This window comes from Rutidosis leptorrhynchoides, chromosome 5, assembly GCF_046630445.1.
Source record: "Rutidosis leptorrhynchoides isolate AG116_Rl617_1_P2 chromosome 5, CSIRO_AGI_Rlap_v1, whole genome shotgun sequence".
NCBI classification, from domain to species: domain Eukaryota; kingdom Viridiplantae; phylum Streptophyta; class Magnoliopsida; order Asterales; family Asteraceae; genus Rutidosis; species Rutidosis leptorrhynchoides.
Genome location: NC_092337.1, coordinates 88818186 through 88835749, shown reverse-complemented (window position 1 = coordinate 88835749; position 17564 = coordinate 88818186).

Sequence of the window (17564 nt, the reverse complement as noted above, 5' to 3'; positions counted from 1 at the left end):
CACATGTTCTATATCTATATGATATGCTAACTTAATGATTTAAAACCCGGAAACACGATAAACACCATAAAACTGGATATACGCCGTCGTAGTAAAACCGGAGGCTGTTTTGGTTGGGATAATTAAAAGTTAAGAAGAACTTTGATTTAAAATCTATACTTCTGGAAAAATTATTTTTCTTATGAACATGAAACTATATCCAAAAATCATGGTTAAACTTAAAGTGAAAGTATGTTTTTCAAAATGGTCATCAAGATGTCGTTCTTTCGACGAAAATGACTACCTCTTTCAAAAACGACTTGTAACTTGTATTTTTGACTATAAACTTATACTTTTTCTGTTTAGATTCATAAAGTTAAGTTCAATACGAAACCGTGGCCACTGGAATCACTCAAAACGGATTAGAAACGAAGAAATGGCGAGTAAAACAAGATTGATAAAAACTACTCATTTTACCTACGTGAAAGTTAGTAATAAATCTATTCCAACCATAACCTAATCAACTTATATTGTATATTATGTAATCTTGAGATACCATAGACACGTATACAATGTTTCGACCTATCATGTCGACCCATCTATATATATTGCGGAACAACCATAGACACTCTATATGTGAATATTGGAGTTAGCTATACAGGGTTGAGGTTGATTCCAAAATATATATATATAGTTTGAGTTGTGATCAATACTGAGATACGTATACACTGGGTCGTGGATTGATTCAAGATAATATTTATCGATTTATTTCTGTATATCTAACTGTGGACAACTAGTTGTAGGTTACTAACGAGGACAGCTGACTTAATAAACTTAAAACATCAAAATGTATTAAAAGTGTTGTAAATATATTTTGAACATACTTTGATATATATGTATATATTGTTATAGGTTCGTGAATCAACCAGTGGCCAAGTCTTACTTCCCGACGAAGTAAAAATCTGTGAAAGTGAGTTATAGTCCCACTTTTAAAATCTAATATTTTTAGGATGAGAATACATGCAGGTTTTATAAATGATTTACAAAATAGACACAAGTACGTGAAACTACATTCTATGGTTGAATTATCGAAATCGAATATGCCCCTTTATATTAAGTCTGGTAATCTAAGAATTAGGGAACAGACACCCTAATTGACGTGAATCCTAAAGATAGATCTATTGGGCCTAACAAACCCCATCCAAAGTACCGGATGCTTTAGTACTTCGAAATTTATATCATATCCGAAGGGTGTCCCGGAATGATGGGGATATTCTTATATATGCATCTTGTTAATGTCTGTTACCAGGTGTTCACCATATGAATGATTTTTATCTCTATGTATGGGATGTATATTGAAATATGAAATCTTGTGGTCTATTGTTACGATTTGATATATATAGGTTAAACCTATAACTCACCAACATTTTTTTTGACGTTTAAAGCATGTTTATTCTTAGGTGAATATTAAGAGCTTCCGCTGTTGCATACTAAAATAAGGACAAGATTTGGAGTCCATGTTTGTATGATATTATGTAAAAACTACATTCAAGAAACATATGTCAATGTAATATATTTCTATTGTAAACCATTATGTAATGGTCGTGTGTAAACAGTATATTTTAGATTATCATTATTTGATAATCTACGTAATGCTTTTGAAACCTTTATTGATAAAATAAAGGTTATGGTTGTTTTAAAAATGAATGCCGTCTTTGAGAAACGTCTCATATAGAGGTCAAAACCTCGCAACGAAATCAATTAATATAGAACGTTTATAATCAATATGAACGGGACATTTCAGTTGGTATCTGAGCGTTGGTCTTAGAGAACCAGAATTTTGCATTAGTGTGTCTTATCGAGTTTGTTAGGATGCATTAGTGAGTCTGGACTTCGACCGTGTTTACTTGAAAAATGATTGCTTAACAAATTTTGTTGGAAACTATATATTTTTAACATGTGAATATTATGTGATATATTACTCTCTTAACGCGTTTGATATTATGTGATAGATGTCTACCTCTAGAACAAGTCCCATTGACTCACCTAATAATAATGAAGAGTCAAATGTAAATTGGAATGATTCGTGGACTGATTCACAAGTTCCCGAAGAGGAACCGGAAGAAGAGTCGGAACCGGAAGAAGAATCGGAACCGGAAGAAGAATCGGAACCGGAAGAAGAATCGGAACCGGAAGAAGAAATAGAACCAGTGGGGGAAATAATAAAACGGTTAAGTAGAAGAAAATCCTCAACCAACCGACAAAAGTTAATTATGGTCAATGGTGTTTCCGCCAAGGAAGCAAAGTATTGGGAGGATTACCAATTCTCCGATGAATCGGATCCCGACAAGGATTCCGATGATGTTATAGAAATTACTCCAACACAATTTAATAAGGCAAAAGAGAACAATAAGGGAAAGGGCATAAAAATAGAGAAATTTGATTCCAAACCCGATGAACTTTATATGTATCGTCAACACCCGTATTTCTTAAGTTGTGACAATAACCCGGGAACCTCTAAACCACCAGATTTTTCTAAACCAATGTGGAAAACGACGACTCGTATTAGGGGAACATCATATATCCCTAGAAACTTCGCAAAACGAACCAAAACCGAAGAAGAAGAAGAAACGAGTGAGTCGGAATAAGATAGTTGTATTCGTGTGGTCTAATATATGTAATATAGTGTGCTTATGCTTTATGATATATGTAAAAATTGCTTGTATTAATAAGTATTTTTTTTATGAATCTAACTCTTGTCTGTTTTGCAGTATAAAAACACAAAATGGATAGACAACCCAATATTTTAAGAGACCTACCCGGAGACATGATTGATGAAATCTTGTCTAGAGTCGGTCAGAATTCCTCGGCAAAATTATTTAAGGCGAGATCAGTTTGTAAGACATTCGAAGAACGTTCCAAGAATGCCTTGATTTATAAAAGGCTTTCGTTCGAAAGATGGGGGATATCACATTGGGAAATCCATAAGTTATGATGTGTTTACTTTGACGCATATATTGCGGGGAACCCAAATGCTATTTTACGCAACGGGTTAAGAAATTATTTTGACTCAATATATCCGAATATAGGACTTCGTGATTTAGAAAAAGCGGCTAACATGCAACATAAAGAAGCATGTTATGCTTACGGGTTAGTAATGTTCGCTTCTCACCAAAGTGAGAACAAGAACATCGGGCTACAACTATTAAACAAAACGTTCCCACAAGTGACGGAGTCGGTAATTGGGATAAGAAATGAGGTTTTTAGTTTATTACGAGACTGTTGGTCATTACGTAACCTTCATCATTTTGACGACATTACAACACATTGTCTTACTATCGGTCACAACGGTTATGTTCCACAAAACCAAGGATGGGAAGTGGTATTAGTAAAACCAGAATGCATGACTTGTTTCTGGTCGTATGAATTACGTGTCTTTATTACCTTTGCTGAACGCCTTATTTATTAACTAGAATTATCTTCGCAACTACTTTGTATCAAAGTTTTATGTGCTATATTTCATGCTATATGTAAAAAAAAAAAGCGGTATTGTAAGTTTGCAAGTTATTGTATAAAGGTTTGAATATGATATATTTATTATTTTTTTTTTGTGATTAGTTTTTCATATAGAATTGTAGTAGTTGAAATGGTATGTTAGCTACTAAGTATGAACTTAACGGGAAGGTACTACCCGAATTAAAGAGTATAAAACGCTAATATGAAGAAAGAGCTTTTATAAATAAGTTCATATTACGCTACGAAATACTATTGACTACTCTTGATATTCTATATGATTAACTCGTTTCATTTGACTATTTTGAAGGAAATGTCACCGACTACTCGACACACCTTGAATATGAGCGAAGAGGAACTTCTTGCCTTTCTTGCTTCAAACATAGCCGCAGTACAGGCTGCGCTACATACCAACAATAACCTTGGATCTAGCAGTACAGGAAATCGTGTAGGATGCACCTACAAAGAATTCACTGCCTGCAAACCTTTGAAATTTAATGGAACCGAAGGACCGATCGGATTGAAACGGTGGACCGAGAAGGTCGAATCGGTGTTTGCCATAAGTAAGTGTACTGAAGAGGACAAAGTGAAGTACGCTACGCATACCTTCACAGGTTCTGCGTTAACATGGTGGAATACCTATCTAGAACAAATGGGACAAGATGATGCTTACGCACTACCGTGGTAAGCATTCAAGCACTTGATGAACGAGAAGTACCGTCCCAGAACCGAGGTCAATAAGCTCAAGACAGAACTTAGAGGGTTACGAACCCAAGGATTTGATATTACCACGTACGAAAGACGATTCACATAATTATGCCTATTGTGTCCGGGAGCGTTCGAAGATGAGGAAGAGAAGATCGACGCGTTTGTGAAAGGATTACCGGAAAGAATCCAAGAAGATATAAGTTCACATGAGCCCGCCTCCATACAACAGGCATGTAGAATGGCTCACAAACTAGTGAACCAGATTGAAGAAAGAATTAAAGAACAGACTGCTGAAGAGACCAATGTGAAGCAAATCAAAAGAAAGTGGGAGGAAAACGGTGATAAGAATCACCAATACAACAACAACAGAAATTACAACAATAATTGCAACAACTATCCCAACAATCGCAACATCAATCGCAACTACAACAAACGGCCCACCAACAACAACAACAAGAACAACAACAACAACAACAACAACAACAACAACAACAACAACAACAACAACAACAACTACAACAATCATCCCAACAACAATAATAACCGCAACAACAACAACAATCAGAAGCAGCTATGCCAAAGGTGTGAAAAGTATCACTCGGGGTTCTGCACCAAATTTTGCAATAAGTGTAAAAGAAATGGTCATAGTGCGGTGAAGTGTGAGGTCTACGGACCAGGGGTTAACAGAACGAAAGGAACAAATGGTGTCGGAACGAGTAATGGCGGAGCAAGTAGTGTCGGAGCAAGTTATGCCAATGTAGTTTGTTATAAATGTGGAAAACCGGGCCACATTATTAGAAATTGCCCGAACCAGGAGAACACGAATGGACAAGGCCGCGGAAGAGTTTTCAATATTAATGCGGCAGACATACAGGAAGACCCGGAGCTTGTTACGAGTACATTTCTTATTGACAATAAATCTGCTTACGTTTTATTTGATTCGGGTGCGGATATAAGCTATATGAGTAGAGATTTTTGTGCTAAATTAAGTTGTCCATTGACGCCGTTGGATAGTAAATTTTTACTCGAATTAGCAAACGGTAAATTAATTTCAGCATATTATATATGCCGAAATCGAGAAATTAAACTGGGTAGCGAAATATTTAAGATTGATTTGATACCAGTAGAGTTAGGGAGTTTTGATGTAATAGTTAGCATGGACTGGCTGAAGAAGGTGAAAGCAGAGACCGTATGTTATAAAAATGCAATTCGCATTGTACGAGAAGAAGGAGAACCCTTAATGGTGTACGGAGAAAAGGGCAACACGAAGCTACATCTTATTAGTAATTTGAAGGCACAAAAACTAATAAGAAAAGGTTGCTATGCTATTCTAGCACATGTCGAGAAAGTACAAACTGAAGAAAAGAGCATCAATGATGTTTTTGTCGCAAAAGAATTTCCCGATGTATTTTCGAAAGAATTACCGGGACTACCTCCACATCGATCTGTTGAATTTCAAATAGATCTTGTACCAGGAGCTGCACCAATAGCTCGTGCTCCTTACAGACTCGCACCCAGCGAGATGAAAGAACTACAAAGCCAACTGCAGGAACTATTAGAACGTGGTTTCATTCGACCAAGCACATCACCATGGGGAGCTCCTGTTTTGTTTGTCTAGAAGAAAGATGGTACATTTAGGTTGTGTATTGACTACAGAGAGTTGAACAAACTTACCATCAAAAACCGTTATCCACTGCCGAGAATTGACGACTTATTTGATCAACTACAAGGCTCGTCGGTTTATTCGAAGATCGATTTACATTCTGGATATCATCAAATGCGAGTAAAGGAAGATGATATTCCAAAAACTACTTTTAGGACGCGTTATGGTCATTAGGAGTTTATGGTTATGCCGTTTGGATTGACTAACGCACCAGCTGTGTTCATGGACCTTATGAACCGAGTGTGTGGGCCATATCTTGACAAGTTTGTCATTGTTTTCATCGATGACATACTTATTTACTCAAAGAATGATCAAGAGCACGAAGAACATTTGAGAAAAGTGCTAGAAGTATTGAGGAAAGAAAAACTGTACGCTAAGTTTTCAAAGTGTGCATTTTGGTTGGAAGAAGTTCAATTCCTCGGTCACATAGTGAACAAAGAAGGTATCCAGGTGGACCCGGCAAAGATCGAAACCGTTGAAAAGTGAGAAACCCCAAAAACTCCGAAGCATATACGTCAATTTTTAGGATTGGCTGGTTACTACAGAAGATTCATCCAAGATTTCTCCAAAATAGCAAAACCCTTGACTGCATTAACGCATAAAGGGAAGAAATTTGAATGGAAGGATGAACAAGAGAAAGCGTTTCAGTTATTGAAGAAAAAGCTAACTACCGCACCTATATTGTCATTGCCTGAAGGGAATGATGATTTTGTGATTTATTGTGACGCATCAAAGCAAGGTCTCGGTTGTGTATTAATGCAACGAACGAAGGTGATTGCTTATGCGTCTAGACAATTGAAGATTCACGAACAAAATTATACGACGCATGATTTGGAATTAGGCGCGGTTGTTTTTGCATTAAAGACTTAGAGGCACTACTTATATGGGGTCAAAAGTATTATATATACCGACCACAAAAGTCTTCAACACATATTTAATCAGAAACAACTGAATATGAGGCAGCGTAGGTGGATTGAATTGTTGAATGATTACGACTTTGAGATTCGTTACCACCCGGGGAAGGCAAATGTGGTAGCCGACGCCTTGAGCAGGAAGGACAGAGAACCCATTTGAGTAAAATCTATGAATATAATGATTCACACTAACCATACTACTCAAATAAAGGAGGCGCAACAAGGAGTTTTAAAAGAGGGAAATTTAAAGGATGAAATACCCAAAGGATCGGAGAAGCATCTTAATATTCGGGAAGACGGAACCCGGTATAGGGCTGAAAGAATTTGGGTACCAAAATTTGGAGATATGAGAGAAATGGTACTTAGAGAAGCTCATAAAACCAGATACTCAATACATCCTGGAATGGGGAAGATGTACAAGGATCTCAAGAAACATTTTTGGTGGCCGGAAATGAAAGCCGATGTTGCTAAATACGTAGGAAAATGTTTAACGTGTTCTAAGGTCAAAGCTGAGCATCAGAAACTATCAGGTCTACTTCAACAACCCGAAATCTCGGAATAGAAATGGGAAAACATTACCATGGATTTCATCACTAAATTTCCAAGGACTGCAAGTGGTTTTGATACTATTTGAGTAATAGTTGATCGTCTCACCAAATCTGCACACTTCCTGCCAATAAGAGAAGATGACAAGATGGAGAAGTTAGCACGACTGTATTTGAAGAAAGTCATCTCCAGACATGGAATACCAATCTCTATTATCTCTGATAGGGATGGCAGATTTATTTCAAGATTCTGGCAGACATTACAGCAAGCATTAGGAACTCGTCTAGACATGAGTACTGCCTATCATCCACAAACTGATGGGCAGAGCAAAAGGACGATACAAACGCTTGAAGACATGCTACGAGCATGTGTTATTGATTTCAGAAACAGTTGGGATCGACATCTACCGTTAGCAAAATTTTCCTACAACAACAGCTACCATTCAAGCATTGAGATGGCGCCGTTTGAAGCACTTTATGGTAGAAAGTGCAGGTCTCCGATTTGTTAGAGTGAAGTGGGGGATAGACGGATTACGGGTCCGGAGATAATACAAGAAACTATCGAGAAGATCATACAAATTCAACAACGGTTGAAAATCGCCCAAAGTCGACAAAAGAGCTACGCTGACATTAAAAGAAAAGATATAGAATTTGAAATTGGAGAGATGGTCATGCTTAAAGTTGCACCTTGGAAAGGCGTTGTTCGATTTGGTAAACGAGGGAAATTAAATCCAAGGTATATTGGACCATTCAAGATTATTGATCGTGTCGGACCAGTAGCTTACCGACTTGAGTTACCTCAACAACTCGCGGCTGTACATAAAACTTTCCACGTCTCGAATTTGAAGAAATGTTTTGCTAAAGAAGATCTCACTATTCCGTTAGATGAAATCCAAATCAATGAAAAACTTCAATTCATCGAAGAACCCGTCGAAATAATGGATCGTGAGGTTAAAAGACTTAAGCAAAACAAGATACCAATTGTTAAGGTTCGATGGAATGCTCGTAGAGGACCCAAGTTCACCTGGGAACGAGAAGATTAGATGAAGAAGAAATACCCGCATTTATTTTCAGAAGATACGTCAACACCTCCAAATGCTTAAAATTTCGGGACGAAATTTATTTAACGGGTAGGCACTGTAGTGACCCGAACTTTTCCATGTTTATATATATATTAAATCAAATTGTTATTTTACATGATTAAGTGTTTCCAACATGTAAAGCAATCAAACTTGTTAAGACTTGATTAATTGAAATAGGTTTCATATAGACAATTGACCACCCAAGTTGACCGGTGATTCACGAACGTTAAAACTTGTAAAAACTATATGATGACATATATATGGTTATATATATAGTTAACATGATATTATGATAAGTAAACATATCATTAAGTATATTAACAATGAACTACATATGTAAAAACAAGACTACTAACTTAATGATTTTGAAACGAGACATATATGTAACGATTATCGTTGTAACGACATTTAATGTATACATATCGTATTAAGATATATTTGTACATCATAATATCATGATAATATAATAATTTAAAATCTCTTTTGATATTATAAACATTGGGTTAACAATATTTAACAAGATCGTTAACCTAAAGGTTTCAAAACAACACTTACATGTAACGACTAACGATGACTTAACGACTCAGTTAAAATGTATATACATGTAGTGTTTTAATATGTATTCATACACTTTTGAAAGACTTCAAGACACTTATTAAAATACTTCTACTTAACAAAAATGCTTACAATTACATCCTCGTTCAGTTTCATCAACAATTCTACTCGTATGCACATGTATTTGTACTCGTAAAATACACAGCTTTTAGATGTATGTACTATTGGTATATACACTCCAATGATCAGCTCTTAGCAGCCCATGTGAGTCACCTAACACATGTGGGAACCATCATTTGGCAACTAGCATGAAATATCTCATAAAATTACAAAAATATGAGTAATCATTCATGACTTATTTACATGAAAACAAAATTACATATCCTTTATATCTAATCCATACACCAACTACCAAAAACACCTACAAATACTTTAATTCTTCAATTTTCTTCATCTAATTGATCTCTCTCAAGTTCTATCTTCAAGTTCTAAGTGTTCTTCATAAATTCCAAAAGTCCTAGTTTCATAAAATCAAGAATACTTCCAAGATTGCAAGTTTACTTCCAAGTTTTCTAAATCCTTTCCAAGTAATCATCCAAGATTAAGAAACCTTTGTTACTTACAGTAGGTTATCTTTCTAATACAAGGTAATAATCATATTCAAACTTTAATTCAATTTTTATAACTATAACAATCTTATTTCGAGTGGAAATCTTACTTGAAATTGTTTTCGTGTCATGATTCTGCTTCAAGAACTTTCAAGCCATCCAAGGATCCTTTGAAGCTAGATCCATTTTTCTCATTTCCAGTAAGTTTATCCAAGGAACTTGAGGTAGTAATGATATTCATAACATCATTCGATTCATACATAAAAAGCTGTCTTATTCAACATTATAAACTTGTAATCACTAGAACATAGTTTAGTTAATTCTAAACTTGTTCACAAATAAAGTTAATTCTTCTAACTAGACTTTTAAAATCAACTAAACACATGTTCTATATCTATATGATATGCTAACTTAATGATTTAAAACCCGGAAACGCGATAAACACCATAAAACTGGATATACGCCGTCGTAGTAAAACCGGGGGCTGTTTTGGTTGGGATAATTAAAAGCTAAGAAGAACTTTGATTTAACAGCTATACTTCTGGAAAAATGATTTTTCTTATGAACATGAAACTATATCTAAAAATCATGGTTAAACTCAAAGTGAAAGTATGTTTTTCAAAATGGTCATCAAGATGTCGTTCTTTCGATAGAAATGACTACCTCTTTCAAAAACGACTTGTAACTTGTATTTTCGACTATAAACTTATACTTTTTCTGTTTATATTCATAAAATTAAGTTCAATACGAAACCGTGGCCACTGGAATCACTCAAAACGGATTAGAAACGAAGAAATGGCGAGTAAAACAAGATTGATAAAAACTACTCATTTTACCTACGTGAAAGTTAGTAATAAATCTATTCCAACCATAACCTAATCAACTTATATTGTATATTATGTAATCTTGAGATACCATAGACACGTATACAATGTTTAGACCTATCATGTCGACCCATCTATATATATATATATATATATATATATATATATATATATATATATATATATATATATATATATATATATATATATATATATATATATATATTGCGGAACAACCATAGACACTCTATATGTGAATGTTGGAGTTAGCTATACAGGGTTGAGGTTGATTCCAAAATATATATATATAGTTTGAGTTGTGATCAATACTGAGATACGTATACACTGGGTCGTGGATTGATTCAAGATAATATTTATCGATTTATTTCTGTACATCTAACTGTGGACAACTAGTTGTAGGTTACTAACGAGGACAGCTGACTTAATAAACTTAAAACATCAAAATGTATTAAAAGTGTTGTAAATATATTTTGAACATACTTTGATATATATGTATATATTGTTATAGGTTCATGAATCAACCAGTGGCCAAGTCTTACTTCCCGACGAAGTAAAAATCTGTGAAAGTGAGTTATAGTCCCACTTTTAAAATCTAATATTTTTGGGATGAGAATACAAGCAGGTTTTATAAATGATTTACAAAATAGACACAAGTACGTGAAACTACATTCTATGGTTGAATTATCGAAATCGAATATGCCCCTTTTTATTAAGTCTGGTAATCTAAGAATTAGGGAACTGACACCCTAATTGACGCGAATCCTAAAGATAGATCTATTGGGTCTAACAAACCCCATCCAAAGTACCGGATGCTTTAGTACTTCGAAATTTATATCATATCCGAAGGGTGTCCCGGAATGATGGGGATATTCTTATATATGCATCTTGTTAATGTCGGTTACCAGGTGTTCACCATATGAATGATTTTTATCTCTATGTATGGGATGTATATTGAAATATGAAATCTTGTGGTCTATTGTTACGATTTGATATATATAGGTTAAACATATAACTCACCAACATTTTTGTTGACGTTTAAAGCATGTTCATTCTCAGGTGAATATTAAGAGCTTCCGCTGTTGCATACTAAAATAAGGACAAGATTTAGAGTCCATGTTTGTATGATATTATGTAAAAACTGCATTCAAGAAACATATGTCGATGTAATATATTTCTATTGTAAACCATTATGTAATGGTCGTGTGTAAACAGTATATTTTAGATTATCATTATTTGATAATCTACGTAATGCTTTTGAAACCTTTATTGATAAAATAAAGGTTATGGTTGTTTTAAAAATGAATGCAGTCTTTGAAAAACGTCTCATATAGAGGTCAAAACCTCTCAACGAAATCAATTAATATGGAACGTTTATAATCAATATGAACGGGACATTTCATATGTGGTTATATATAGATACGTCAAATTGTAACCTTTATATTAAATTAACAAGATATCGTTAATTTAATATAAAGCCCATTAATAGCCCATAGTCTAATTTCCACAAGTGTCGTTCTTTTATCCAAACCCCAATTATGGTCCAAAGCCCAATTACCCAATCTTAATATTTAGCCCAACATCATGATTACTTCGATTTAAATAAGCATAATAACAACTTAGTTACAAGACATTAATTTAAAAAGGAGAACATAACTTACATTGATTATTTATCGCGTAGTGTTACAAGGACAGAACTTCGACTTCAAAACCCGTAATTTACCATTACATTAACTAAACTAATCTAATATAAAACTAAACTATTATATATATATATATATATATATATATATATATATATATATATATATATATATATATATATATATATATATATATATATATATATATATATATATATATATATACTAACAGAGGGAGTATATATATATTTTTTTTTGTGTAAAACTCGGCAGACTTCGTTGCCTTTTATAGGCATTTTGGGATTTGATTGCTCCGAGATCGCGAAGCAAATGTGCCTTCCAGCTCCGAGATCGCGAAGCGACGCACTCCAGCTCACCAACTTTTGGCCATTTGCTTGTCGACGTTTTTATTATATAAAATAATATATATATAATTTTATATAATTATTTATATATTATATTATATTCTTGTGCATAGTTGACTTGAAATTTTAGGACCGTTGAGTCGTAATTGATACTCGGTTCATGTCTCGGTTCCAGATTTTCGAACGTCTTTTCGTACGCGTAGATATCTTGTACTTTGTGTTTCGCAACTTGTACTCTTGTCATTTTTAGACGTTTCTCATCAATAAATTGAACCACTTGAATTATATCTTGTACATTTGAGCTTTTTGGACGTTTGCGTCTTCAAATCTTCGTTTTCGCCTTTTGTCTTCGCACTTATTTAATATAAACGAATATCACTTGTAAATAGAACAATTGCAACTGAAAACTTTACATATTGGAAGGATATTGCTACTAAATATATGTTCATTTGGAGCACTATCAACGGTGTACTGATTTTCTCTCCGTACACCATCATTGATTTGTCTTCGGTAAAAGAAATTCAAATGGCCTTCTGGTTGCAACAGCCTTGGTTGTGTCGTCACATAACCAATCCATTCGAACCACAATGTTAAATAAATAGATATGGTAGTCCAAGTATAATAATTTAACTCCAAGCATCACTCATGTAGATTTCTATTGTAATGGCTCGCCAATTGTTGGAAAAAGTACTGTTCGGTACGGAAGGTTGTTATGAGCTTAACAGTATGGGTCTTAGCTTCTAATTTGCAAAGGTTTAGGAGCAATCGTTGATTTAAGTTTGGGGTGAGTTTCGGGTGAGAGACGTTTACGATGGGAGTGTACGATCAAACTTCTTAAAGAAGGACCTCCTTAAACCAAAATGACATCAATCTTTATGCGTTTTCTTCCCAGTTGATAGTTCCATAGGTTTCACATTATCTAAGGCAGTTATTGGTTTCCAAATGTTGTGATAGAATTCTCTAGCGATAAAGTTTCTATCGGCACCGATGATGACAGTATATAAACATTATGATTGCTGAGTAAGAACACACTCGTGAAGAACTTCATCGATGTTGATGTTGATTACAGGGTGAATTATCAGACTTGTCCTACATCGGTGGGAAAGAAGAACAAAATACCCTTTATGAGGGAAGGTGTGAATACCTCTTCCGGTAGTCTAGTATTAGAAAGAAAAATCGTGAAGCCGCGGGTGGCTGAATGATAGGAAAGTCGGACGTTAAGTAGACAATATCTACTACGGATTTAGCAGACTGTTACAAGGAATTCATCCTCTAAAGATAAATCCAAAATGAGTCGTGATGCATAGTAGGTAGTAGTAAATCGTGGAGGTGCTAGTAGTGTTGAGTAGTATTTAGTATGGTAAGTAGCAATGGGTGGCATCAAGTAGTAACTGGTAATGACAAGCATTGAGAAAGTAGTGATCAGTCGTGTCTAGCAGTGAGAGGCGACGTTGTGTAGTAGTAATCAACGATAAGTAGTGGTATGAGATGATGAGTATGTTCTAGCAGTGTCTTCGTAGTGTCAAGTAGTGTTTGGTGGTGACGGACAATGTCAAGTAGTGACGAGTTGTGACATGATTACACGCTTCTTATAGGTTATAATAGCAATTAATTCGCACAGTGTAAATTTCTACACATATTGGAGATTATACAGTTTAAGTTCTAAACGATGTTTATCCTAGTAACCTACTTGAATCGCTCCCAATTCCTTATTTTGAAATGTCGGAACTTCTATATGAATTACCGTAATGTAATCTCGGTCATTACATTACGCTATCTCACATATCCATTCGACATCACTCCATAAGTTCAAGATAGCGTAGTCAACTTAATTCTCTTAAGTGTCACGTTGTGTGTACGTATGTGATTCGTGATATCATACATCTAGTTCAAGTCCATATTAATATGGGTATAGATGCGTATATGCATGTGATATCTAATATGTAGCCCTGCTGGTAGCATAGTAGAGCAAACAGTGCAGGCATGGCATATAACAGTCATTCTAAGTACATGGCTATAGACTAGACCCACTAATGCGCCCTACAGTTAGCACACTAATGTATCCTAGTTCCCTATAGCCAAAGCTCTGATACCAAATGTAATACCCCGTCAGAATCCACTAACGGCGTATTAACTCTGGTCCCAATGCTTGGCTTGACTTCTACATAACAGCAATGTTCTACAGCGGAAACAACTAATACCTGAGATAAAACATGCAAAATGGATCAACATAAAGTTGAGTGAATCTACAGGTTTGAGTAAATAGTTCTCGTATGTTTCATAAAATAGTTTCCATAAATCGTTTGTTGAAAATCATTTCTCAAAAATCGTTTATCTGAATAAACCGCTAAGGTTTAATCTCAAAAGCTTGCATATAGTAAATGCTAAGTAATAAACTGTTTGTAAGATGTCAAGTTTCAACTGTGAGTGACATCAAAAAGTTCTTTTCATTTCATCTGTTTGTAGACATTACCATGTCTAGTTTCAAGTTTGTAAACATCGTGTTTAAGTAACATTCATCGTAAGTTAGGCCACGAGATTTCTGAAAAGCTTCGTAATAATACACACTTATCATGAGCACTTGATTATAAAGCTTTAACATTTGCGTGAGTCAAGCACACGTCTTAGTTTACCCTATACTGGCGACACACCGATCAAGTGTATGAGTAATAACTATATAAGCACCTGTTTAACGTTGCGGTGAGGTTTGTCAAACCTAACGGTACCGTCCCTATAAGTCGAGCTTACAAAGTAACTAATATAATCAAGCTAAGGGATTTTTGATCTGAACTCATATGTATATTCTTAGTAAGTTACTCATGCCTAATATGTAATATCATTGTAAAAATAGTTTAAGAAAATAGTTCAAAAGTAGCATGTATCTCATCCCAAAAATGTTGCTGAAAAAGGGACTGTAGACTCACCTTAGCAAAAGCACCTGAAATATCTTAGCAAAACGTATTGTAGTCGAACAATCTCGACCGAACAATGCAACCTAATCACGTAAGTCATCTTAAGTATACACATATAGGTCATACTATGTCAACCCATAGTATACGCAAAGTCCTAGTGCTCAGACTGACTCAACGAACAAGTAAAAGTCAACTAATCCAAGCAAGTCAACCAAAGTTAACCAAAGTCAACCCTAAAGTCAACTCAGTCAATGTGGTTAACTAAAGTTAAACATCTCAGTAGGTCATACAAACATGATCAATAAGTCAAACCTAGGTCAAGTATCACTTTACAAGTCATAATTAAGCATATTGCACTTTTGCACCTTAAAGCATGCCTTAGAAATTCGTACGTCGTAGAAAGATCCAACTATAGCTCATAGCACATAAATCATTAAATCATGAACAACTCTAGATCATAACTAAACTTAAAATTGATTCCAAAAAGTCCAGCTAAAGCCTCATACGATAAATAAAAGTCCAATATCAGAAAGGGTCTATTCATAGTTCATTACAGAAATTTCTGCCCGCGAGTCAGTTTTTAAAGATTTTTCATAAAATATAAAAATAGATCTTGACTAATGGCCAATTTTTTTATCTCAAAACATCTCAAAGTTTTAGTGATAAAATAATCAAAGACATCTCTTTAGCCAATTCATACAGTTTTGCAAATTTTTACAGACTCATCAGTTTTTAATCATCAATCGGACACATCACATAGACGAGCATATATCTTATGGCAAATCACGTTCTCGCAAGTTCACATACAAATGAAATATGTCAAGTAACATATAAACTAACATATTCCAGAATATCAAAGTCTCAATCAACTCCTAGTCCACTCTAGCAATTTTTATGTAACTTTGAAAACTGATTCAGCTCACTTTACGACATGAAACTTCGTTTTGACATAGCGGGAGCATTACATAAGCTTTTGATGCAAATCTTAATTCTAAATTGCATAACTTTTCACAAGGAATACAGTAGTATATATATAAGCTAAAACACAAATCATGCAACTCAGAAAATTCGTATCTCATGCAAACCCTAACGAAAACTTCGATTAAGCATATCTTAAGCATACGATAACGAAATCACGCAAAATCGGAGTCTAAAATTAATAAGTTTTCGACATATTTCTAATTAAACATATTACAAAATCAGATCTCATGTCAATTAAATCAGATCATCAATAAACAAATTCATTTTTTGTACGTACAACGTTAATTACGCAACCAAACGATAAATAACAACACATAACACCATCAATTGAGCACTAGACTTGATTACACTATGTAATTGAACTAAAATCAGATCTAATAAGATTAGGGTTTTCAATTATACCTTAGAATCACAAATTGCAAGTATGTACGCGTAGAGAACGATGATTGGAACAACGTTTATGCTTATGCTTTCTTCTAATTTTGAGTTTTGGTGATGGTGGTGGTGTGGGCTGATGTCGATGACAAGAAAGGAGGGGGAGGGAGCAAAAACCATCGACCAAGAAAGAATGAGGGTTTAGGGGAGGGTTGCTAGCTATTTAAATGTCGGGTTTGGCCTAATTTAGTCATTAAAGATCCAGTAAGCCACTAACTTAGTACATAAGGGTGCCCACTAATGGGGTTTGGCCGAATGGCCTCTTAATGAGGTCTAGGACTTGTTTTAGCATAACTACTCATGTGTGCGTGGTCCGTTTCGAGTGCCGTTAACCGTACCGGATCTCCGAAACGTTAACTAGTCGTTAAAACGCATCCCACCAAGTTTAATTCTATAAATATATAATAAATTAGATATGTTTTTCATAAAGTCAATAATTATTATAAATAATTATTTTATCGTTTTTCTGAATTCCGTAAACTGAAAAGCTTTCTAGGCGATTAACTTAATCGTAACGTTTTCTAGTTATTTCGCTATCCGAAATAAGTTCATAAATTAATATAACATATTAATCCAAGTAATCCACTAGGATCAAATATGCATTTAATTCTGTTAAATACATACAGTTCTAAGTAATAACCGTTAAATACTTAACGGACAAGTAACGATAGTAACGAAAAAAGTCGGGTTGTTACACAAGGTAATAGAAGGAGTTAACAGAATCCTCCGGTGGAAGTTAGAAAAGGATAATGATTGATGCGACAGTTAGGATAAGGACAAGGATTAGAATTGAGTTAATCATTGTTACAATATTTAAAA